A 27,928-nucleotide genomic window follows, 5' to 3' on the forward strand; every position below is an offset into this window, starting at 1 on the left:
TCCGTTTTGAGTGTTACGCTGAGGTCTGTCTGTTTTTGCTATTTATTTTGCGTTTTTGTTTTTGCGGCTCTTTTTTGTTGTTTTTGTGACTGTGTAGAACCAAGTTCAGCTACTGATTGATTGATTGTGTGACTGCAGTACATCATTGCTTTCATTTTATGGATCAATGGTCTCATTAGATAGTAAAATTCATGTTAAATTGCTGTTTTAGGGGTTGCTTTTAAAAGTCTGGAACGGATTAATCCATTTTGCATTACTTTCTATGGGAAAGCGCGTCTTGGTTTTGGAACACTTTGGTTTTGGAAAGGACTTCTGAAATGGATAAAATTTGAGAACCAAGGTACCACTGTACCTGCTAAATAAGGTATATCACCAGAAATTTGGGGCCAAGTTCCAGGGTTCCAGATAATCAGAAGGGTGACTCTCAAGCACAGCAGGACTGGCTCACCACATTTTGAGCTTATTAAGTGAACTAAGTGAGTGAAGTAATGCACATTGCCCTCAAAAGAGCCCCCTCCTTCTCCTACTCCCAAGTTATCCATTTAGATGAGAATCTAAAATGATCGAACTGCTCCACTGGATACCCATGGTTTAGGGGATTTCTGAGAAGTAAATATATACTAGAAGGTTGTTAATTGTAATGCAGGGACATGAAAACTAGCCTATGTATTATATCACAGAGTAATGAGCTCTGCAATGAAGGCCACTATGTTGAAAGAGGGATCCTGATTTCAATTTAATGTTCATAATTGCATTCTTTGTAAACAAGACGTTAAGAATGCTTACATGATCCTGCCCCTTGTTTCTTTAAAAACAGATAGGGGTGTTTTAAGGGGCAAATGAAAGAGAAGATAATGTGAAGCAGCAACGATTATTGTAATGTTAACATACTGACCCTGCAGAAAAATCTACTGTGTCAGCAAGAAAATTTTACTGCACCACAGTACCAAGGAAAAAAAGAAGAAGAAAATCCTGCATTCCTTTGAATGTGAGTTATTGAGGGAGGGCAAGCAGTTGGACAGAATCCAAGAGAGTAAATCTGAAAAAAAAAAATCACATTCTGTTAGACCTCCCATTGCTCTTGAATCTTATTAGAAGAATTAAATTAATCATCTTCCCATTGATAAGAATCTGGTCAATGAATAGGTGTTGGAATGTGATCTTTCTTGTGGCTGTGGTCTGCTATAATATAAATATTAATAAATACTAATAAGTAGCATTGCTCTATGGGGTTGAATGGAAATGGAAGAGCTTTCCCCCAAAGAAATTACAAAAGCTAGGTGGGCCACTTTCCCAATTTCATTTTGAAGTTACTTATCCATCAAACAATTTTATTATTGTTATTCCAGTAATACTAGGCTGGTAAGGTTTCCTGCCAAATTTTGACTTTATGGTCACCCAGAATAGTAAGTCCTAAGATACATGGTCAGGATTGGTGGTCTGGAGGCAAGCAGGGAAAAGTGGGCAGTTCATCAGCCTCAGCCTGAAAAATCAGTAGTTCAGATGCAAAACCATAGCTGTCAACTTTCCCCTTTTCTTGCAAGGAATCCTATTCGGAATAAGGGAATTTCCCTTAAAAAAAGGAAAAAAGTTGGCAGCTATGTGCAAAATGTGGCTGGGCCAAACAGGCTTCGTAGGATGAAGCATAAAACTATTGGCCCATTATGTCACCAGATAACAGCTGAGTTGGTAGCTGTAATACTATCCCCTGGACATTTGCAGAGGTGCTACAGCACAGAAGAATACAGGCCAACAGCTCTCCCTTGAGGCCGCAACCGATACAAATTTGAGTGGGAGGAAGCCTCATTGAACTCAAAAAGACTTACTTCTGAGTAGACCTGCATAGGAATATGCTGACAGTCCAGCTGTTAGAATCCACGATTCCTTCCTTGTCCCAGTTGACACAAATGTGGGTCATAACCCATATGATCCAGCCTTTTCATGTAAATACTCCTCTGCTGTGTGACCTAGGAAACATTGGGGTAACAACTTGCCACAAAGGTAATGTACAAATTGCACAAGTGGACTGTAGCTCATGCAGTGGAGCTTTCCCTTGCCTCCCACATCTGCTCTAGAGGACCCCCAATCCTCTGGACCAGCTTTAGGGAGTGGACAGGTGGCTGCAGATGGGAGCCCCATTTCACAATTGGAAGTCTGTTCTTCTCATTCACAGACACTGAGTGTCCACTTATGCATCTCCTGCCCAAAACAGAAAGAAAACTCATCAACCAAAAAGAAGGCAAAAGAGGACACAGACATGAATGTTGTTTGCATATGCTAATCCATATGTCTGTATAGATGCAGAAAGAGAAAAATTACTGTAATTTAAACAGAAATCCAATTAATCTCACCACTGTGATAGACTGTGACCACGTGACATATGGGCCTGATCATCTACTGTCCAGATGTTTGTTTGTTTTTTGCAAAATTGCCATTTTTGATTTATTTTTATGGAAATCCAGCACTGCCGACATGGGCTGCCATACATCCAGACGTTCCCGAACATGTGACCAATTCTTACCCAGACACTGCTGCCAAATGCAGTATTCCGTATATGTCTGGGGAATTCCGGACGTATGGCAACCCTGCTTCAAGGCCCCTGCTTTCCCTTATGGTTTGTTTATGCTCTAAACCAGCCTGGGACTGAACAACCCCTCAAATAGAGGATGCCTCTGAAAAGGGTCCTCCCCTGACCACTGGCAGAGGAAGGTGGGTGTGGCGAGGGCGCACTGCTTTGGGTGTCATCCCTGAGCGGGGGTAAGATTTGGTGCTCTGTCCGCCCGCGACTTGGATTCCCACACCTACCGTGAGCCATCAGGAAAGGGGACAGCTGTTCCGCCGCTTTGCCAGTCCCTTCCTCTCCCCTTCCCGCTCACCTGTCTCCTTCCTGTCCTCTCCCCTGCCTGCCTGCCTCCTCCAGCCGGGAGTGCGGTGCAGCAGCTCCCCCCTTCCCTTGACAGCTGGCGGTAGTCATGGGCAGGCAGTGTGCCATTGCCCCATGCTCCCAGCTAGAGGAGGCAGGCAGGCAGGCAGGGGAGAGGATGGGAAGGAGGCAGGCGAGCGGGAAGGGGAGAGGAAGGAAGCAGGATCAGTGGCGCCCTCTGTACCCCTTGGGAATGCGCCTGCCCTGAGCAACGTGGGCATATGCTCCTCCACTACCCCTGACAGCCCTTCAAATAGAAAACTGTCCTCTAAGACACATGGTCATGCTAAATAAATATCAAGTCAAGATGACACTCTGCTAGAAATTGCTGAGCACATTCCAGGTTGGGTGCTGTCACTCATCACCTCTGAATACCTACTTAGCAGAACGCAGGGCATAAAATATAAGATACCAGAACCAGGAGGGCCAATCAGTGCCTCGCCAACCTGTAAAAGCCATTCATTCAAAGTCTGTTGAATGTGTACTATGAAGCGTTTTTATATACTGAAACAACCTAACAATAGTATAGCAAGGAGCTAAGGAGTCCATATGTTCATTAACAAATGCCAATTTGCGAGAGACTACAGTTCTGCTGAGTGCCTGTATCAAATGACTTGAAGATGCCAAAATCTCAAAGCCATTTGCTTTAGTTTCCCTTCTTCTCGAAATAACATATACCAGAGCAAAATAAAATAACATATTTTGTTATACAGAAAAAAGTAGCACGTCGCTGTATCAAACTGAAGCTTACTTCTTGAAGCAGCTGGGACTATGTGTTTGGAGCTCTTTGCAAAATCTTGCTGTCCCACTGTTTGGTAGGGAAGAGTCAAAGGTACTGAATTGTCTCCCCCTTCAGCACAGTTAGCAAATCTGTACCCGAGGCAGAACATAGTTGTCTTGGCAGTGACTTGGAGCAAATGGCAGATCATTATAGACTGGTCTAGGTATTCGTTGATGAGAGGCCCTATGCCCCAAATGCTGCATCTGGCCAGTTGAAGGGCGGATGCCTTCCTTTGCAGCCATTGGCTTCTTCTTGGTGCTGGGGTTTCAAGATGTGAATCTGTCTTCCTAGGGTGATCCTTCAAGGAGTCTGTGAACTGCTTGTCAGAGTTTGATGGCATAGGTGTCTCCTTGGGGTTCAGGAGAAACGTGGCACTGATGACCAGAACTCCAAATGAGATGATGCAGTGAGTGGCTCCGTCTCCTCCTAGGAGATACCATTTGTTTCCAGGATCTGTAAATCTGAGGCATACTGGTTCTGAACTGGGAAGTTCCTTTCCCAATCATAACAACTCAAAGTCAATTGTCCTGCTCTCTATGAATTTGTCTATTCCTATTAGAAAGCCATTTGTGCTTGCGCCAATGAATCCTACTAATTATGTATCACATAAAGAAATACTGCCTTTTGTTTGTTCTGAATCTACTGCCAATCAATCTTACTCAAGACATGAAGAGTCCAAGCTTAGACACACTAATAATTTAATTTGTCATCAGAATAAAAGATGCCTACTTAGGATGCAAATGTTGGGAAGTAACTTCATACATTACAAAAATAAAGTATATTTTATACAAATCAGCAACTATCACATACAAAAAGAAGAGGCCTTCACTTTTCAAACCATTATTGCTCTTTCTGCAGAGTAAAAACCATCAGGCAGAATTGGATCATATAATTATGCCCATATCGAAGGAGGGAGAATATGCTAGTTGTCATCACTGACAGCATCACTGTATTCATACTTCTTGTCTTCCGAGCTGCAGACAAATGAGGCATTTTATTATTTTTCTAAATAAAAAGTGTCACTCCGGCACATTATTCATTACTGATGACAGATGCCTGTATTGCAAATGAGAAATGCTAACAGAAAATTATATATTTAAAAGTAAAAACTGGAAAAATAGGGATTTTAGTTTTTGAGTAATAGTAATATTTTCATGTATTCCTGAACCTACTGAGCCTCTTTCAGAACTCCTTTTTACCTAAAATTATCTGATTCACTTTTAGAAGTTTTATGATAGATTGTGATTTGACACTGCAAGACATGGACATATTAGAGTGTCACACCAGATTTATAGTTCAGTCGCTTGGTCACTTCCAGCATTTTGTCCATTTTTCTCAATAGATGTTCATGGGAATTAGGTTTAGAATGCTCACAAACATGGAAAGCCTTATCTAAATTCAGATAATTCTTCTGATCATTCCATGAGCACAAACATTTATCCTTACCAAATTGAATAATTCCCCTTTCTCCTCCCCCCACCCACACCATTCTGGGGGTTCTCCCAACCCTTCAGAGTGGAGGTCTATGGGGAGAGGAGACAGGGGAATGCCACTCCCAACTTAATGGCGGCATCTTAGCCACATCCTGGGCTCCCGTAAAAAAAGAAGAGTTGGTGATATTGCCCAGGGGAGGAATGGGCAATGGTAGACAGGCCCTAATGAGCCAATCCTGAGGGGCAGTTAGCTGTACTTTATCAACCTCCCCAGAGTGCCTCACTTTGCTCCAATTTTTACACACACCCTAAGCAGTATTGAGTTTGCTGGTTGCCCATTTCTGGGAGCTGAGTAAGAATTTTGGGGGAGACCCAAACTGGCCCAGGGGCTCCTCTTTTTTTCTACTCCATAGTGCTGGGATTATTTATTTATTTATTGTTCTAGAGTGGTTTATTTTCTAATTGGTTTAAATAGCTTTTAGTCTGAGCAGAAAGTGTTTCACAGGGTTTGGGGGGTATCTGTGGCATTCTTGGTTTTGGGCATTCTTGGGTCACCCATTGCTAGCTTGGCTTTGGGGCCCTGGGTTGGCCCTTAAGCTTGGCCTGCAGATCTGGCAGGGCCCTGGTGAGCTGCTCAACTTTCATTCCCAAGGATCTCATTACAAGGAGGAATTATTCCTTCTTCCAATCCTTTGTTGTAGGACCACAGGATGAGCCTGTGTATCTGCTAGTGTTCTGATACTTCCTTTGGATCTATCCGCACACACCCCACACAAAAGATCACGTCAGCTCCATTTTATACACAAGCATGAGATCAGTGGCTGCTACTCATGAACATAGATACAAAAATAAGATAGAAGTAAATGAAGTGCATATGTAAAAGCTAGGAAGTTAGCACCCAAGTACTGAACAACCCCTGCCCCAGTTCTTGCTTCATCAGGTACCAACTACATTTTGATGAATTCAGGGGCAAATCAACTATTCAATCACAAGAGGTGTGGGTTGCCTCCATGATATCCAATGCCCCCAATGCTTTGCTTGCTATAAATTGGTTCTTTCCTCTCAACCCCTATAAGCATTTTCTTATTTTTCATATTTTAAAGCATGTATGCATCAGCAGTGATTCCTGCATTGCTTTGAGAAATATAGAGGCATGAAAAACCTCTGATTTATTAAACCATTCCCTGAAGGCCCACATAGGTGATGGAACAGTTTTCAATATTAGGTTACAGTGGAGTTTTGCCCAGTGAGGAAGCTATAAAGCTATTTGAGGATGTGCTTAGCTGGCTGGAGTCCCTTTTTACCTTTTCGATCATAGTGAAATACTAATTTGAGGCAGGGCCAGGAGCATCCTCCTCCTTTCGGGTACCGATTATTCCAGCAGTATTTGTCTGGCTGTTGCTGTGGTTTCATATGAAAGGCTGTAATGCGAACAGTGATGGTCTAGGCTCCTGGTAACCTGTAATTCATCAAAGGATTGACAAGAATCCCCCGCCATGACGGTATATCAAACTGCAAAAGGGCAGCAAAGAAATATTACTTCCTAGCCCTGGAAATAAACATATTCACATATTTGCATTGTTCAGGGTGGCTCATTTTCAATGAATGTATATGCCAATAATATACGGCAGTGAATAGATGCATTAAGTTTTTATTGGATTGATCTCATAGCCATCATTCATGTGTTATGTAAGACTTCTCAAACACATATTGGTAACTCTTTATAAACAGAACAAAAATATTGTTTATGCTACATAATATTATGTCTGTCTCTCTGTGAAAAGGAGATTACATCACAATCTGCTTCCCCCCCCCCCCACCATGCTGGGAATATTTTCATCACTATGGAAACAGTACATAACAGGATATTGATGGAGGTGGGGCTTTGAGTAATTAGTTTCTGTTTTAGCATGTTTGCTTAAAGCAATACAAAAACATATTTTACGTAGTACCGGGGAAATTATTTATTGAGCACTTGCTAATGTAATGGAAGCTCATTGCCTTAGAGATCAGGGCTTAGTGTAGAGCTAACAAGGTGTTTTTGTTTGTTTGTTTGCTTTCTTTCTTTCTTTTAAGAATAGATACTAACTTTTCAGCAATACTTTCAAAATAATTACTATATGCTATTGTACAATCCATTTTTTAAATAAAAAACACAGAATCTTTGCTTTTTAATACTTGGAAATAATTAATATGGGTTCAAAATGACATTTTAGGCTCATAAATAGATATTTGTGTAAATGAAACATATCCTCTTAATAAACATAATTTTCGCAAACTCTTAATTCATTAAATCAAATTCCAAAGAGGTTTTAGTCATCGTCGACTTTTCCTGGGAGATTCATTTATGAACCATTTGATGTTGCTGCCTTTTAATGGTTTTTAAATGTAAAAAAATAGCACCCCAAAGTGCAAAGAATCATTGATGTTAATGAAGTGTAAGATGACAGAACCACATGGCTGGGGCATATCACACCCACTGCTATAATGGCTTCCTAGGGAAGTGATCGCCGAAGAATTGATGCTTTTGAATTATGGTGCTGGAGGAGACTCTTGAGAGTCCCATGGACTGCAAAAAGATCAAACTTATCCATCCTTAAAGAAATCAGCCTTGAGTGCTCACTGGAAGGGCAGATCCTGAAGTTGAGGCTCCAGTACTTTGGCCACCTCATGAGAAGAGAAGACTCCCTGGAAAAGACCCTGATGTTGGAAAAGATGGAGGGCACAAGGAGAAGGGTATGACAGAGGATGAGATGGTTGGACAGTGTTCTCTTAGCGACTGGCATGCGTTTGGCCAAACTGCGGGAGGCAGTGGAGCCTGGCATGCTCTGGTCCATGGGGTCACGAAGAGTCGGACACAACTGAACGACTGAACAACAACAACAAAAGCAAAGTGTATGAGAGTTCTACCCATGATACCACAGGTGACAGGTCAGTACTGATCCGATTATTACTTACTTTTGTAGTTAACTGCATTTGAACATGTGAGCAAGAATTACTTGGGTTATATAACGTTAAGGTAAGAAACAGGAGGGAACTTTGAGGGTGCAGCAGTTTGTGAAGGAGCACTTCAGAGATTTGTCAGTGGGTGGATGTGTTTGCATGCATGTGTGCACGTATGAGAGAGATCTGCAAGGAAGTAACCTCCATTTCCTAAGTCCTGTCAGCTCGCCCTGGCCATAAAAAACCCTCCCCTTACTTCTAATGGGAATGAATTAACTATGTTAGGAACTAACAAAGAATTCCAGCTCTGGGGGGCTTTTTGGGTGGAGGCAGGGAGGTGAATGTCAGGGGCATGAAGTAGCCTTGGATCCTATGGATTCTTGTTGAACTAGCATGCCCCTATACTGAGTCGGACTGAGTCTGGAAGCATTTAGTGAGTCTGGAAGCAGAGGGTGGATGGTGATTTAAGTTAGGAATAAATCTAGAAGATGAGATGTCTGATTTTGGAAATCCCTGTGTGAAAAGATTGTTGGAGAAGTTTCATGTCCATTCTCTCATCTGTACAATCTGTAAAAGTGTTCATCTTGGTCCGTCTCCCATTAGTATCATGAGTTAAGGTTTGAAACCACCACCCCCAGTAAAGTATTCAATGTGAGATTGTGACAGTATTGCATTTCTGGCACTGGGAAGGTATATAAGAGATTAAACAAATTGATCACACACAAAAATTCCTTCAAAATTCTGCTCTGCATATTTTCATGGTGAGCATTCTATGCTCATTATTTTCTGAGTTGCTTTTGCATATTTGGCAAATTATTGGCAGATACCTGATATTTAACACCAGCATTTTGCATTCAATGTTTTTAGGATCTGTCATGGAGCAGCTTTCCATATTTGATCCTATCTGACAGCTGACATGCTTAAACAACCAGTATTTGACTGACTGGTAACCTGCATTAGAATTTACATGTTATATTAACTTCATATATTCATTCTGACCAGCCAAAATAGGCCAATTTTCAGACTTCAATGTTGAAATTTGATTCCAAAATCCAAATATAGAACTTTGAGTCAAATTCTGATTTCTGAAAACTGTTGATACTTGTATGACATCTTTAAAATGTATGAAGGACTGCTTACCAGCTTCTGTTGGCGAGTGGCGATTGCAGCCAGGGAAAGACTTCCAGTTCCTGCACAGCCAGGAGATGTTACATCCTCTGAGGGCAGCTCAGGTGGTTCACCTATGAAAGAGCCAATCGTGAGCAGGCAAGGTGGGTTTGACCTGGATGTGGCCTACCCCCACCTGGCTTCACTCAGGTCTGCTTCCAACACATTTAAGTGGGCTGTGCCAACACCTAGCAACAAATTGGTTATGGGCCTCCCACCCTAAGCATCATGGTATGGCCCTGTCTGAAGGTGAGTGCACAGGGCATGTTTAGGATCTTTCTATGGAATTATTCAGTCACCATATTGGGGGCCAGGGAGGAATTTGTCTGCAGATGAATTGGACCTCTCTGGAGGTTTTGCCTACCTCATAGCAACTGTCACAACTTGCTGGTGGATAAGGCATTGGTTTGGATCATTAGTCTAGGTAGAGGGGTTGGGCTGGAGCCCAGCCCCCTTCCTGTTTCTGAAGAAGTGTGCATGCACACAAAATCTCATACCAAGAACAAACTTAGTTGGTCTCTAAGGTGCTACAGAAAGGATTTATTTATTTTTTTGTCCTGATTTGACGTACTTCGTAGAGTGATCCTTAACTCAGGACTGATCCTGAAAATAATCAGCCAGAAGATGGAATGACTGAATCAGGATTCAGGATACACATCCAGTGCCTATGCCAAAGCCTACTAACATCTGTAATCAATAAAGTTTATTGCCCTGTTTTATTACTTCTTCCTATGCCCCCTCCCCACAACTGCAGGCTCACTGCGCCTGAGCCTGCAGTCCAAATTGTTTTGTGATTGTCAAAAGCATTTACACTAGAGACTTGGATAAGGCTCCTGAGACTTATTGGTGTGAGTGAGAGACTGGCTCTGCTAGATGCTGGTGGTACGTGCCATCATTGTCACAGGTTTAAGAAGCAGCAGTGGAGTGGGAGAACAAAGGCCAGTTATGCAAATCTACATCTTGCATTGTAAGATTTGAAAGTGTTGGAGTCGAATCTTAGTTTTTATCTCCAGATCTTCTTGGGATAATTTAATGCAATGTTATGAATTGTAATTATGCCATCATTTTACATCTACCCATGATGAAAAGCAAGAGAAACAAGTTCTATACAAAGGAAAGAATCTAAGATATAACAAAAATGTATCTACTTTTTCAGCATCTAAATGTGTACTGTTATAAGACATCTCCTTAGGCTCTAGTATTGATTCTCATTTCTCCTATAGAGTGTTGCCCATTTAAGCACATTATCAGATACTTAAAGAATAATTTATAAAGGCTTGAAGAGCATTTACTTTGTGCAGAGAGGCTAATAACATCATTAAGATGGGGAAATGTGTCAGAATGTAATAAATGCAAGTGCACAATGCAAGTCTTAATGCCTATTAGAATGAAAGCCAAACAGATTTCTATAACAATTTGATTCCCCCCCCGCAAGTATAAAGCTCAACCAGTGCTTAATTAGCATTCCCAATTGCAGCTATGGTGAATCAATTAGGCAATTAAGCTCAGAGCTATCTCTAATATCACTCACATTTATATTAACAATAAAAATCCTATGTGTTGATGGAAGAAGACAGAAATAAATGGCTAGCTGACTAATAGCAAATGAAAGAGAGCAAAATACATGCTAAAGGAAAGGAATGATAATTAAGTGTCCTCAGGTGTCAACGTCTTTATTATTTATGGATTTATCTAGGATACTTTAGATTTCTCTCACTTCTTACTTAAATGGTTTTTATTTCTGCTTTGTGTATAAAATCCACCATTTTACATATTTTTGATATTATTAGACTGGACCAGACTGTTTCTTCTGTTTGATATTTTTATTGTCATTATTATTCTTATACACTTTCCTTACGGACGTTGACTTACAGAAACACTAAGACACTAAAACCAAGTATAACAAAGAACCAATAAAAACCTAAGAGCACAATTGTGCAGATAAAAGACAGGTCTTACAGTTCCTGCTCCACTGAAAGAGGCCGCAGATACCAGAAAAACCTCAATAAATGCCCAGGTAGATTTGCCAGGCATCAAAAATGGATAATGATGGTACCAGGCACGCATCCTTGGGAAGAGCATTCCATAAGTGGGGAGTCACCACTGAAAAGGTCCATTCTCATGTTGCCATCCTCCAGACTTCCCATGGAGGAGGCACAACAGAAAAGAACCTCAGGGTTCAGGATGGTTCATGTGGTGAGAGATTGTCCTTGAAGTATTGGAGTCCTGAGCCATACAAGGCTTTGTAAGTCAAAACCAGCAATTTTTAATTGAGAAACTTATCGGTAGTCAGTGCAGTCAGTGTTATATGCCCTGGTCAACAATCTGGCTCCTAAATTCTGCACCAGCTGCAGTCTCCAAATTATCTTCAAATGTAGCCCCACCTATAATGCATTGCATTTAAACTTTAGCAATCTCTTCATCACACAAGTATGTAACTAACTGCCTCCTGATACCACTCTTCAGCCATCCATATTTACAATGAAGGATGAGCACTGTATATTTCTCTTTTAAACCTGGTAGAAGCCAGCAGGGATGTGCATATCCCTCTAACCCACATTTGCTTTGCAGTTTTGCTCAAGACGCAAGTCAGGGGCAGCCCAAAGGCCAGATACTACTCCTAAACATGCACAAAAGCCAGGACTATCATTGCTTTCAACCAATTCTCCACATGTTGTTACCAGGCAGAACTGAATTAGCAAAAGCAACTCAGCAGTTGCTACCAGTGGCAAAGTGGAACAAGGCACTTTGAAGCAGCATCTGTCACCAAAAGAACATAAGAGTTCTGTTGGATCAGGTCAAGAACCCATCTCGTTCAGCCCTTCTCCCCTGGGGGTGCAGTTGAGAAGAAGCTTCGCCCTCCTCAGCAAAACACATAGTCATAGAGATATGTGGTGTAGATAACCGGGCAGAAAGGCCATGGTGGAAAATCATGTCCACGCACAGCTTTCCAAAACAGTGCCTCAGATGGCCATCACAAAAGGTCTAGCACTGGGGTCCAGGGCTTTAATAGAAGTAGAACAAGATTGTTCAGGAAGCTAAGAGACAGCCTGTGCTGCTATTACTTCCCTTCCCAGGAACTGCCAGATATTCTGCCCTAGCCAAAACTTTCAAATTATATTGATTTGCAGCCACATATGAAATGCATTATGGTAGTTGATCTCAGATATTACAAAAGCATGAACCAAGTATGGGAAGATCTTCCCTATCCAAGTGTATATTATGATGGGCGGGGTATAAATAATAAATTATTATATTATAATATGCAAGGATAAATTAGTGCAGAATTCCTTTCTAATGCGCTATTGTTGAGGGAGAACTAAAAATATAAATACAAATGAAATACTGTTGTGTGAGTCAACTCAAAGTAAGGAATCCTGTCACCGCCATAAGATTTCCTTGACTATAAAGTATCTGTCCAACAAGTGACAAAACATTTCTCCTGGGCCATTATGACCATTAGGAAAACATTAGGTTTATCACTGAAATAATTAAAGGAACATTAATCCTGCAACAGGGACACAGTTCTGAGACCGGGGGTGGGGGTGGGGGGTGAGGATGATGCATCACAGAAAAAAGCCAGATTGGAACACTGTGATTTTCTGAAACTTCACTATTTTATGGACAATAAAGTAAAGTCATAAGAACTTTAGCAGAGCATATTTCGTATTAAATCTCTGGTCTTCAAATGCTGGCAAATTCCTTGCAATATAACTGATTTGCCAATATTCACTGGCGATTGAACATGGAGACTTGCTGACTGTTCCATGAATCAATTAAAGCATGCAAAGGAAACCGTTGATTCAAGGCTTGCATTGATTTAATACTTCAGTTCAAAACCTCTAGAACAGCCACTGAGAGAAAACCAATATAATGAAGAATTTTACAAGCCAGCAGGAGATCATGAGGTAATTCATTGTTCAATTCATTGTTGAAAACAGCCCATTATAAGGACACTCACTTAAGATATGCACTTACCATACTGAAACCTACAGTTTTTGGGTGGGAGGGTGTTTCTCCTAGGAATGGATGATTATCTAAAAATTGAGTGCCTCAAGCACTGTCTATAAATTGTGCAAACCCCCTTAAGAAGATTTTTGAAGCATTCAACTGTATTTCCCAGAAATGCAATGGCTGTCCAGACCTCCTTGCCTCTCCCTTTTTCCACTTTCTAAAGGAGAGGAATAGAACCTTAACTTGGGAAAGGAGATGTGCAGGTGTCAAACTGCTGTGGCAAAAGATGGGAGAGGCCCATCAACCTGTAACTGGTGGACTGAGTGTCTTTTCCCACAGGAGACCATGGCACTGGACATCATCATTCCCGATAGAAAAAAAGGCCCCCAGAATATCATTTCTTGATAGAGGACAAGACCACTGAGTCTCTCCTGTTTTAACTGAAAACACAGAGCCCATTGGTGAGCACCTTGAGTCATCAGAGTAGTAAAGTAATATCCATATCAACCTCTGGTTTACCCAAGGGCCCACTGACCCCAAAGACTCACCAGGTAGGTGTCTGATGGTGCCGACAGAGCCTCTTTTGCACACCTTTCAGGTGTGTGAGTGGTGAGAAGCAAAGACCAGTTATAGCACTGGTGTGGTGTTTGGATCAGGATACTGCAAGTCACCAACTGGGAGGAAGAGGAATGGTGGTTCCTAATAGTCTTCACTTTGATAGCAAGTATAGTCATGCTGAGCTTTCTGAAGAGCACTTAAACTAATTAAGAATGTTGCAGGTCAGACATGACAACCACTGAAGCTGTGGTCCACCAGTTTTGCCCTTTTGCTGTCATGTGTCTTTAGTGTGGGGTTATAGCAACCATGAGCAGTACACAACGTGGTCCAATGAAATTTGCTGTAACTTGCAGTTGTTGGCCTGGAGGACATCAAGAAGGTGATGGCATCCCATATTTGAATAGAAGATGCAGCCAGAGCATCATTTGCCTTTTTAGTATTTTTTTTTATTCTGTATTCACTGCAAAAGATGTCCCAACTGCTGGGAAGAAAAGTTGTGGCATAATCTTAAAAGAAAAATATCTCTGAACAATTTCATTGTTCTAACTAGGTCAGTCTGACAGTTTGTGGCAGGACATAGAAGCTGAGATGATGTCTAAAGTGGCCCCTTCTTCAGAGGTCAAGATGATGGTGGCAGGGGAGAAAGATTTTTCCGTGGTGCTATTACGGAATACCACCTTGGTGAGGTTTACTTAATGTTTGCTTTAATAGATTCTAGGTGCTAAGTTAAAACTATTTACCAAAGCATTAGCTACCCAATGCTTATTGTGTTCTAATAGTTCTTACTTTTGTTTATTGTAGTCAACATCTGCTTGTTTATATTGATTTATTGCAAATCTGTTTCCCCCCCCCAATAAAGGAAAGCCACCTAGAAGAATTTCAGCAGAAAGCTGTGATACACATGTTTTCAATAAATAGGTAGGTAAATCAGGCATTATGTAGACCTCTGCCCCATTTAGGGCACAGCTGGCTACCCTCTTTGAGGCAAGATTTGTGTAAAGGAACATTTCGTAGAATCTAGGGCACTTCGTGAATCAACTGGAGAAAGGCTTGTGGAATTCTTGCTGAAGACACTGAAGGAAAACAACATTGACATAAAAGACTGCTGCAGCCAAGTCTGTGATTATGTTTCCTACCCGAATGGACCAAAACAAAACAAAACAAAACAAAAAAGACTCCTTACATTGAACTGACAAACTGTATTCATACCCTGTGACAGGTCTTTGCCATGAAGCACAGTGCCTAGCAGACCAGCTGATGGACTTCAGGTTCTTGAAATCAATCATAGCGCGGCAGGACGTCCTATTCCATGTGAATATTGTAAGCAAGGCATACAACAGGCATCGCGACTGCTACTTCATGCATGGAGGAATGTGCAGTTTATCACATTGTATAGAGAAAGTGGCTTTCACAGCAAAAGATCTTGCAGAAGCCCTTGATGCTGGTGCCACTTTCAAGAACCTCACACCTAAGTGCTGCAAGAAGAGGCAGTTGAATATGAAGGTCAGGTAGGAATTCCTCTCTTTTGGCAAGCATCTTTTATTTTACAACGTCCATTAATCTTATCTTTAAAAAAATTTGAATTTAAAAAAATCATCCAGCTGGACTCATACAGCTTACAACTTTATTTTATTACAATGGACCCTTGGGTAACATAACTTTTGGGTTGCGAATGTGGCAAACCTGGAAGTGTATACTTCCGGGTTTCGCCACACACGCATGCACAGAAGCACTCTGCACACTGTGCGTGTGTGCAGAAGCACTCTATTGTGCTGCGCACGTGCACAGAAGCGGCGCCTCATGTTGCAGACTTTTGGGGGTACGTAAGGACCCCCGGAATGAATTAAGTTCATATCCGGAGGGTCCACTGTATAATGCATGTCGTGTTTACTGTGTTAAGAGTGTCTGAAGTACTACTGGGTGCTCAGCAGCATTGCCCCAAAGGAAGGTTATGTTCCACTGATTACGTTCCACTGATTTTTACAATCAATCAATCAATAGCAAAATTTATCAGTATGGTTTCCCATACATCTATATTTCATGTTAGAAAACATACAGGGTCATGGCATCACCCCTGTCAGGAAAGTATAGGACTCAGACTGTTGAAGACCAGATGACCAAAACTTGGGAAATAGGAAATAAGATAAAATTAATGACTCTCATCCGAGTACAGTAACAGAGGCAACCTTATCATTGTTTTGTGGAAAAGTGGAGCCTGTTTATAATGCATTGGTGGAACAGACTACAGGGGAATGCAAGGTTCTATGCATTCTTTTAGGGATGTTGAAAGTCACCGTTCCTACTGTCTCTGCTCTTTGTTCCACCATTTTCCCAGCTGTAAATAAATAGGCAACATTAAAAAGAGAGAGAACCCTGAAAAAAGAAAAGAAGATGAGAGAGCAGCTGCCTTGCTGTGCACAACTTTCCTGTAATGTCTGTGGGTTAAATCAAGCTTCCCTTCCCTTCCTCCTTTAAAGGAAAAAAGTTTGGAATGTCTGTTCAATCCATCCATACCCTCCTTCTCTCTTGGAAGAAAAAATCTTCTAAGAAGCTCACAGCTCAATCCTATAGATAACCAATTGTGCTAAGTCCTATTGGTTTCAAGGGGGATCACTTCAGTTCAGGAGTGCATCTTATCATAGAGGACTATCTTAGAAGAGCCCCGTTTATTCCCACAATTGTTGAAGATGAAACAAGAGGTGGGTGCCAAGAAAAAGAAAAAATGGAAAAAGGCATGGGGGCAGGGAGGGGCACCTGCCCCCCCATCAATAAAAATCAATAAAAATACTAAGATTCTGTGTGTGTGTGTCCCCCCCCCCAACAAATGGAATGCCCTGCCCCCAGCATAAATCCTGGCTTCGCCCATGGAAAGAGGTATGCTTGTGACATAACACTTGGAGAGGGGATCATAGGTCTGCAGAGGGTAGAGAATGCTCTTTGCTCAAGGGGGAGAGTGGAGCATCAGGTGGACTTAAGGAAAATGGATCAGGGACAAGCCCAGAGAGACAAGCTGCAGCATAATCAGAGTGCATTTGTGCAGGAACCAGCTGCCAGACGAGGCAAGGTAGGTTTCTTCCATCCCCAGAGCGGGGGAGCAGGAGCATGAAGCTCTTCTGAAAGTGTGCAGCTCCTTCATAAGGGCTGGGGCAGTTCACTGATGGTAAACGCACCCCAGTTCAGCTCCAGAGGATGGCACGCAGAGTCACGGGCACAGAGCGGCAATGGAATCTTGCCATAAATTAACCAATAAACTGAAACCGACACAGGGACAAATAGAAGAAGATACCTTCACCCCAGTATGGCTCCCCTTTATCACATACACAGCCCAGCAAGACAATTACAAGAATCCACCACCAACAGCATACGAATGAATATGGCTAACCTGATTCAAAAACACCCACCCACCCCACTCACACACGGAAACAAAGTTCACCACAGCCAATCACAAACAAGCAACCGCACCCTAGGCCAACCCCAATTTCTCTCACCACCAAAGGAACACAAGCAAATAGCAAAGAGAACCCGCACAAACAATGCTGACACAAAACCCTACACATACATTGCCTCCCGACCCCACCCCCGCTCGCCTTCCCCCCCCTCCACCTCTTCCCCCCTTTTGGTCCTAATGTAACCCTAATGTCCCAACAGATGAAACTGACCTATGGAAAATTTAACTTGAAAAAAGAGAGATTGTGCAAACCTTTGCAAACCAAGAAAACTTGAATAAAAATATTTTAAAAAAATAATACAGAGAAGACCAAGCAATCTTCATTGCTGTGTGAACACAGAATGGCAATTCTGTTTAAGATAAATACAGGCATAGCAAAGCCTCAGAAACTAAAGCAGTGTTTTTCAACCTTTTTTGGGCAAAGGCACACTTGTTTCATGAAAAAAATCACGAGGCACACCACCATTAGAAAATGTTTAAAAAATTAACTCTGTGCCTATATTGACTATATATAAAGTAATTTTTCAATTTTTCCCACGGCACACCAGGCAACATCTCGCGGCACACTAGTGTGCCGCGGAACAGTGGTTGAAAAACACTGAACTAAAGGGATCCCCAGGAGGGGATGGAGCCTAGATAAATATTGCAGATTGGTAAGTTTGTCCAATTGGTGCCCCGCCTTTCCACTCAAAGGTGACTCTGACATCACAGGGGCATCTGTGAGATCACAGCTTGTAAAGAGAATATTGAAGTAGTCATCTTCATCAAGCACAGCAGTCCCAAAGTTCTTATGTTCTGACTGGCATCAGTTACTGCACGTTAGTGTGACAAAAATGTAATGTCAACTTGATCTGTTTCTCTCCACAGCACTTGATAAAGCTCACAGCCACTACCATCATCCTTGACATAGCAGAAGAAGTCATATAATCCATGCTTTGGATGTTCCTCACGTTCCTTTTTTGAGAATGCTAATCACTCCAGCTGATTAAAATCAGAAACGCTTCCCACTCCGAAAAACAGAATACATCCTGTGCAGATTGAAATAGGCAATTGAAACAGTCAATTGACGATAAGGCAGTGTTAATTCAAGCCTCATTGCCCGAGTTATGTCATCATTGTCTACGGTTTTTGAACTATTTGATGTGCCTTCTGTTTAATCAATACCTGATGGAAAACCATAGTAAGTGTTTATGAAGATTTCTTGGCTAAACTCCCATAAATCAGGATAGATTAAATCTGAGGTTGCTTATGTCTAAGGTATTTATGAAACTTCACTACTTGATCATGTGTGATTCTTTTTTCATATAATTTCAAGCCATCTGTAAACTGTTGACACTTGCTTAGTTTTCCCATGCCAGCCCTATGAAATTTTAATCAAGGTGTTGTAAAAAATAAATGCTCATGATTTCATGCTTAAGAAAAATGAATCTAGAATCATATCCACACCATACATGTAAAGCACATTCAATGAACATGGCTTTACCCAAAGAATCCTGGGAATTGTAGTTTGTTAAGTGCACATGGGAATTGTAGCTCCATGAAGGGTAAACTATGGTTCCCAATATTCTTTGGGGGACAAAGGAACGTAATTAAACTGCCTACTCTGTAGCTATAAAGTGATGCACCTATTTCACTATAGTCAGCCATGGTCTGAAGACAATTGATGCAACCACCCCATTGAAACTAAACATGTCCAGGTCTGGTCAGTGTCTGGGTTGGAGACCTCATGAAAGACTGTTTATGCTGCATTGACTACCATGGTGGAATAAAATGGAACAGGTCATCTCTTCCTTACATTTTCATTTCCAAGGCATTCATGGTGGTATACATGGTTCTCTCTCCTCCCCATTTTCTTTCCACAACAACCTGTGAGGCAGGCTAGGCTGTGCAACAGTGACTGGTGAGCTTCATGTCTGAGTGGGAATTTAAACTTTGGCCTTCCAGGCCCTAGTCCTACACTCTAACCACTACACCACATCAACTGAATGTACTCAAGTTACATGGGGGAAACTTTGGAGAGAGGATTTAAAATTTACAGCATGTTATACGTTGAAAGAAAACTATATGAAGATGATGTACTGTTGGTATTTAACTCCCAAGAAGTTAGCGAAAATTTGACTAGTTCAAATGTCTGTTGGAAATGTAAGGGAAAAGAGGGCACCTTTGATCATATGTGGTGGAATTGTGAAAAGATAAAGGAATTCTGGGAAATATAATGATTTTTTTTTAAAAAATTAAAGTATCTTTTGTTAAAAGACAGTTCCTTTCTCTTAGGAATTGTAGGTGCAGATATACTGAAGGAATTGAAAAGACTGTTCATGTACACTACTACAGCTGCAAGGATGCTGCTTGCCCAGAATTGGAAAGTTAAGATGCCTACGAAGGCAGACTGGCAGATGAAATTGGTAGACCAGGGGTCCCCAAACTAAGGCCCGGGGGCCGGATACAGCCCAATCGCCTTCTCAATCTGGCCCGTGGATGGTCCGGGAATCAGCGTGTTTTTACATGGGTAAAATGTGTCCTTTTATTTAAAATGCATCCCTGGGTTATTTGTGGGGCCTGCCTGGTGTTTTTACATGAGTAGAATATGTGTTTTTATGCATCTCTGGGTTATTTGTGGGACATAGGAATTCGTTCATATATTTTTTTTCAAAGTATAGTCCAACCCCCCACAAGGTCTGAGGGACAGTGGACCAGCACCCTGCTGAAAAAGTTTGCTGACCCCTGTGCTAGACTATGCAGAGATGGCAAGATTGACCAGGAAAATCAGAAATCAGGAAGATCAAAACTTCAATAGAGAACGGGAGTGTGAGGATGTTTGGAGCTTTCATGGTTAAAGAAGCTCAACAGTTCGCTCCTCCCACAGGGAGGATGTGTCACAACATCCGGGTTATCTGCTGTATGCAATGCCTTTGTGATTTATGTGACGCACCGTTTATTTCTTGTTCAGTCCTGCCTTCACCTTTGAGCGGACAAGTCCTACTTTCACTTTTGAGAGGATTGGAGAGACCGGAGATGGCTTCCCAATCTCCGGGGAAAACTCTGTAATTTATGTGCTTGTAAATAAAGTTTACTTGCTTTAATCAAGCCAGACTTTGTGGGAGTTTAATTGCTGGCACGAAAGGCACACATACCGTTGCGCAGACGAAGAAGAAGAAGTTCTTCTTAGAAGTTTGAAGAAACACTCTGCTACAGCACTGGAGAAGTAGGAGAACGCAGAAGGGAGCGTTGCTGGACACCACTCCAAGTGCTAAACTGGTTTTAAGGCTTTTCCAGTTAAAACCAAAAGCCCACAGGGACAAATATAGATTGTATCTAAAAGAACACTGTAAGCCAGGCATAGGCAAACTTGGCCTTCCAGATGTTTTGGGACTACAGTTCCCATCATCCCTGACCACTGGTCCTGTTAGCTAAGGATCATGGAAGTTGTAGTCCCAAAACATCTGGAGGGCTGAGTTTGCCTATGCCTGCTGTAAGCACTTGAACTCTTTGACAGGCTCCTGCAATGTTACAAAGACTTTAGATACAATGGAGGACTGTAATTTGGATGATTTATAACATGCAGTTGACAAAGGTATTTAAAGAACCCATGGAAGGGAGTCCCAAGATTTGGAAGAATCTTGTTTTAATTCTAATATTTTCAAGAATGTTAATTGTGTGATTGATTTTGTAAAACTAAATAAAATTTATTTGTTTGTTTTAAAAAAAGAACGTACTCAAGTTAATGTACTAATCCAGACTAGGTATTCTGTGATTGGAAAGCCTCCTTCCATTCATTGAGGAGACTGAGGTCCAGCAGAGCTCTTTGGTGAAGAAAGTGGCGGGGAGCCTTCAACACCTTTTTGTCATCCCACTTTAAATCTAGATGTACCATTGTGTTCCCCTTTTAAATAACAGTCTAAATAGCCTTCCTTCCAGGTCCTCTGTGTTCCAATAGGGGCCTCAGAGGGAGGCTTATAATTGCAGCAGTTTATAAGTGTTGCTTCTCTCTTGCAAGGTTATCCAGGTTACAGAGGTTTCAAAAGTGGCTTGCTGCCAATAGTTCTGCCTGGACATCATAAATCTGGAATATCATCCAATGGCAAGAAACATAAACTATTGTGTGTATCCATTTCTCGTCCATTTGAAGAAAAGAGCAGGAGGAGGTACGTGTGCCAGGGGCAGGGTTAAGTGGCGAAGCTTTCCATGGACTTCTAGTTTAAATGGTGTTTTGTTTATCCCTTTAGGGTCTACTTAAAAGCAATCAGTCCTGCTTAAAAAGTCATCAAAGATAGTCCATGTTTGCTCTTGCTTGCTTATCCAATGTAGAGAGAATCAGAATGTGACTTTGAAATAAAACTGCTTGTCTACATTTCTGACAGTAGTCACCTAGGCCATTGAAGCTAAACATTGTTTCAAGGAAAAGTAACAGAAACTTGGTGTTTCTGACATTCTGAACACAATAGTAGGGGTGAGGGCATCTACATACAGTAGTTAAGGCAGATGGTTGAAACTGTTTTCTATCACATTCTTATTCTTATTTTGGACAGCCAAAATATTGCCAAAGTGATAACAGCCAAAGTGCAATTGAAAGCAAACTAGTTTGAGATCATAAGAATAGGATGGGAAGAGCTTGGCTAAAAGACACAACGCTGCTGTTCCTTGAACATAGTTTGCCCCTTCAAACTAGTAATGCTCTTATAGCTTATAGCTCTTGACAGAAGGAGTGTTCACAAGTTACATTCAATGAGTCTGCAATCTGTGTACCTATGTACACCAGTAATTGAACTGTGCACTCGTACAGCTGTTCACACGCAACATTCAACAAGTGTACAGTCTGTGTACCTGTATGTCAACAGATGAGCTGTACTAATCAACAAGTGCACATTACTTCACACAAGCACTTGAACATGGCTAGAAGCAGCTTATAGCTGTGTTCTGTGTATGGTGTGAATAAGCCTAAAGGAATTGGATTAGCCCAGTTTCATCAAGCTTCCTCAACTCTCCCAGTGGTTTGTAAATGGAAGTTTTAGAAAATAAGGTAGCCAGGCGTTTGCCCTGAATTTTAACATTACGTGCTGCATTGTAATTTGAAGCATCCTCTCTTCTTTTACCCAATCCAGCCTCTGTCCAGCAAATGGTACCAAAAATAAATAAATACTTCCTAGTCTTGGACACATCCGGAATCCCACTTGTTGCAGCAGGTGGGAGAAGAGACTGGTGGCAGAAGAAGACAGATAGAGAAAGCGAGAAGGTCAGAGAAAGTGTGTAACCTTGTTTCTCAGTTTTCAGGGGATTTAAAATATGGAAGAGAACTCCAAGCTGGCTGTGTCAACCCGATAGGAAAAAACACCACCAGCCTTATTTAAAGTAAAGTGTCCTCTTTTGCCAGAAGAGTTAATGTGAGCCATGCCTGCAGCTTCCCCTTTCCGAAATCAAGCTGAAGCCTAGCTGCTGGGTCTCAGCTCAGCCCTTTGCCATCTCAGCAAGCTCATCCTGTGTAAATACGGTGATCTCAGTAAATAAATACTGAAGCACAGCTGGCATTGGCAAGATATCACAGCTAGGTTGCTGCAGGTCTCCTTTTGCCAGTGGGCGTTGCTAATTATTCTCAGAACAGAGGTACAGGCATATGCATGAATAGAATGCTGGGGGAAGTCATCAGCGATTGTGTTCTTAAAACAAAAAACCTGTTTACTTGTATTCAGGCAAGGGCATCTGAAGCATGAAAGCAGCAGCTTCACACAGTTCAGGAATGTCCTTACCAAAAAGGACATAACAAATCTCTGATTATAATTCACATGGCTTGTTTGCAGGTGCAAGGGGACCCAATGCAGTGATTCTCTGAAAAACATTAAGCAGGTGTGTTTGACTAAATACATACAGTATAATCTAGAAAAATGCTCCTTCCTTCCTTCCTTCCTTCCTTCCTTCCTTCCTTCCTTCCTTCCTCTTTCCCTCTCTCGCTCCTTTTTTCTGATGGCTAACTTAAGCAAATGCCTTTCTACATAAGAACTTATTTCATTTGACTGCCATGTCCTGCTGAAAGCAGGCACTTTGCTGAGGCACTGTCAAACAAAACGAGAAGGTGCATTGGAAGTGACACCACTCTGGCTGAAAACAGTTATTTTTTTAATTGCTAGCAGCAGGGTGGATTTGATGACCACAGCATTTTGTGTCGTTGGCATTTGTGCCTGTTCATCGCATTGTTACTACCAGAATTTTACACTCAAAGGAATTCAAAATAGCTGCAGAACTCTGCATCACTCCAGATCTATCCTAAGCATGTCTATGGAAGAGCCTAACTTTGAGTGGTGATTTTGCCAAAGCTCGTGGTTGTTCAGCTCAGGATATGAACTTTGACAACTCTTAACACATGCCTTTTAAAAGGGTGTGTTATCCATCTCTGCTTCCACTATGAGTTGGTGAGGAATTCCTCCTTTTTCCAATTTCCACCCATCTAGCTCATTGAAATGGCAAGACAATTCTTACTTTTTTATGGTCTGAAGAAATTTATGTGATAATACCAGTTTCCCTTTCACACTGGTTAATCTGTAGAGCAGCCTTCCCAAATGCTATGCCCTCCAGATGTTCTTGGATTTCAACTCCCATTGTCATAGCTGGCACAGCCAAAGGTCAGGAATGATGGGAGTTGTCCTATCTGGAGAGCACCAACTTGGGGAAGGTTGCGGTAGAGCAGGGGTCACCAACATGGCACCCATGAACACACTTGTCCCCTCAAAGGTGCCTACAAGGTTGGTTCCCTCTACTGAAATTAGTTTTGAAAGAAGGATTCTATTGTGTAGCTTGTAGTGTTTGTTCGGGGGGGGGGTGCCCATGACAGGTTTTTTCTGACTTGCAAATGTGTGTGTGGGACCAAGAAGGTTGGCCACCCATGAGGGTTGTCCTCACTGTAGGATGAAAACGTGTTTGGAACAGTAAACAGCAGTGAAACTAATAAATAACAACATAAACTATAAGGTTGATTGAGCAAATCAATAGAGTCGTGTGGCCTAAATTAACAGGTTTTTTCTTTTTCTTTCTAGCTTCCCATATCCCGTTGTTGAAAACCACAGTCCTCCAGTCTCCATCACCCCTGTGATTGTTACAAATGAAGTGTTAACTAACAAAGGCTGTGCTACTGAGAGTAGGAAAGAAATCCCACGGGCCGTGGATGTGTATGGAGCAGTTCATTAGTGCCTGTTCTTCACAGATAAATCACAAACCACAGTTTTGGTTCCTGTGCTTCTTTGCGACGCTCAAATTAGACAAGTAGTGATGGCACTGTGCTTTTCAGATTCCAGCTGGGACAGGGGCATCATTATTTGCTCACACACTGTCCCCTTGAACAAGGTCGCAAACTAGCAGGGGAGTTGGCAAGCAAATTTAGTGTGCATGGCACGAGACAGTAAAAATAGTTTAAATTAGGAGCAACAAGGAAAGAATCCATGAAAGTATCAGGAGAGTCGTTAATTAGAAGAATGAAAGTATCCTTTAGGAAAAAGAATGCAAAATTGGAAAGATAAGATAGATCATGGGATGAGAACAAAAAACTCCCCAGCAACAACTGAAAATACTCCTTCACTGCACGTCCAAGGATGTGTTGATACGCGATTCTATTTTTGTTGTTAAGAATAAAACAAGGGCTGTGCTGAATGTTCACGGTATGATTTCTCAGGTCAAAATAATACTTTTGCCCCTGGAATTCTCTCCTTTTCTTTTTCTTTTATCTTTCTTATGGCTGTTTACAACCATTGCTTCCTTTCTCTGAGCTGCTGCTTTACCACCATCATATCCCACCCCCTCATTTTCCTGGTGTGATCCTGGTGGGATCATTTATTGAACATGATAATGCCATGGAACTATGTGGTGACATAGTTATTTACAGTATGAGAATGGCAGAGTAATCCCAATAGGAGGCTGGGAAGGTGCAGAGAAGCAGATCCTCTGCCACATTCCATGCCTTGTCGGCTCCTCCTGGCCAGGGCAGAAAGTGCCTCTGGTTGGTCGGTCGGTCGGTCTGTCTATCTGTCTGTCTGTATCTCCTGCCTCTCTCCTATTTTGGCCACACCAGTTCCATGCTGGCATAGCTGAAGGCCTAAGGATCAACCCCTTTGGAGAATCCACAGGGCTTGGATTCAGCAAATCTAAAACTGCTAGCACTCCATCCAAAATGCCCTATGTTGGGGTTTTTCTATTGGCTAATGGCTCCTTCAGCCACTTGGATGGAACTGGGGACTACAGTACAGCATTCCCCCAATGGCAGGACTCCTCTCTGACAAGGGAGGCTGATTGAATGAAAATTGGCACCCTCAACACTGCAGGGCAGGACTGCTCAGTAAGTCACTTGAGAGAGAAATGCCACTTGAGACTGAGGGCAACACTTTCTGCATTACATGTTCCTCACTCCAAATAGGCAAACACTTTCCCCTCTCTTAATATAATCCCTGAAAAATTCTCTCTCTCTCTCTCTCTCTCTCTCTCTCTCTCTCTCTCTCTCTCTGTGTGTGTGTGTGTGTTGTTCCTCAACAGTACTGAACATTTTCAAGGACAGCACCCATTTTGACTCAGCCCTAAGTCATATTGCACATATTATTATTATTTTTAATGAAGTTTAAAAGTATATACTTAAAAAATGACCTGATCAGATAATAACAGCTGGTTTCCTTCTTGAGTGGTAGGAAGATTCAGGGCAGCCTTTTCACAGGTTTTCTTGTATAGATAGAATACAGAGGACTTGCAAGTTGTCCTTATGCATGTTTTATTTGAATGAGAAATCCACTGAGTTCAGGATTGCACTCCTATTGTGTCGTTTCTGTTTAATTTAGAAATGTGCAAGTTGAGCAGGTACGCAATCCATGCTAACCTTTAAAACATCATCAGCCCTCAGAAACACCAGTTCCCTCATTGCTTCCCCAGGCTGCTTTGTATCATATATGAATCATGACCCATCTGTTCTTACCTTTCCTTTGCCCATCAATCTTGAAAGACACTTTGGGCTAATGACATTTGATGTACTTATACCATACTGTTTGCTGTACACGATCATCTTCTCCTTCACACCCTACATCTCTCATGAACCTGAATTTGGGCACTGGATTCTTGCAGAATTCCCCATTTCTGAATTGGATTCTGTTCATTAGACCGTATCAGCGGCATCCTCACTGAACTGTTGCAGAAATATTGCCAGGAGCAGGATATTTTAAACAACACTTTGGTAAGTGAAAACCAACTGATACAATGGGTCACTTCACTTTTCCCACTTGATGTAAGCAATCTCTCCAGCATCAAATCACTATATGCACTTGCATGGCAGTATGAAACAGTGCTGTAGTTGGGGCAGTAAGCATACTATTGACCACAACACCAATGAATATACTAGCAAAGGGCCAAGACAATTTTGGTGAAGCTGTTATAGTTTCTGACCTATCAGATTAAGTGTTTCGCTGAGACATCTAAGGTATGTTTCATATCATCAAATGCACTAGCAGACAAATAATTACCTGTAGCTTCATCTACTGATCTTAAGCTTATGTCTGTATGGGTATAATGCTAAATCAAAGGAAGACCAGTTTAGGAGTGGTTGTAACATAAATCTCATATTCCCTACTTTGCTTACCAAAATTCTACAGTTGAATGACCCAATTAACAAGACTGAAACTGTAGTTTCATTCTGATTTCAACATAATTAGCTATTTCCTCACTCCTGTCATCTCTGCATGTAGTAAATTTGTGAGCCAGCTGCCTCCAGATCTCTTCTGCTTCGTTTAATTGTGGGTGAGATACCATAAACCTCCTGCAGATGTTCAAAATTCTGAAGCACATCAGGTGGTGTTAAAATGAGATGTACCAAGATGTTGAATTTCTCATAATGTGTTATAGACATTGCTCAATTAGGAGACAGGCAAGACTTTCCAAAACTGTCTTCTGAAGGGAAGACATGTAGCAGAAGATGACAGATCAGAAGAACAGGGTTTGAGTTGCAAAGAGTTGAATGGATTGTTTTGTAGCAATGTTAAGGTGCTCTGGGAGCCAGTCTTGCTGATAACCAACAAATATTGCAATCCAAACTTCCTTTGTGCCAGGCTGGATTGGGTGGAGGTGTAGCTCTGCTGTACTCTGGCAGCCTCCAACATAGAGCTCCCTATTCCACCCACTTAAGATGCAGGTGGATAGAAATACTACCTGCAGGATCCTTGGGGGGCAGCAGCTCACAAAACCTCCAAAAGAGGACATTCTGAAGGGGAGAGGAACCCACTGGATTCTGAACTGGCCCTTGAGGAAATCAGTCTGGAGTAGTCTACGCTTGCACGTATTTGAATTTGTACATGAGGAGCAAATTTGGTCCCTTTTGTTCATGCTGCTGAGCATCTCATAAATGCAAAATGTCAGACATAGCAAAGGGGTGGGGGGAGGGAGAGAGAATGGAAGTGTAGCTCTGTGATGGATAGCCCCAGCTTCCAATCAGAGAATAACTCTATCAGGGCTCTTCTTTCACTCCCAGTCACAGTGCTTTGGGGAGTGATACAAAGAAATATATTTCCCTGCCTTCAGTGTTCTTTGCTAGTCGTCCTTCTTAGCAGCAGCAACACCTAAACAGTTTGTGCTGCTGTTGATTGTTCCGCATAGCTGCGCACTCCTGTCTTCTGTTCCTTGACTCTTCCTTATTTCATATTTATCATTTCCTAAAATTCAATCTAATCCCGTGCATCCTAAAAAAAAATTATTTATTCACCCAATTG

This window comes from Lacerta agilis, chromosome 3, assembly GCF_009819535.1.
Source record: "Lacerta agilis isolate rLacAgi1 chromosome 3, rLacAgi1.pri, whole genome shotgun sequence".
Lineage (NCBI taxonomy): Eukaryota > Metazoa > Chordata > Lepidosauria > Squamata > Lacertidae > Lacerta > Lacerta agilis.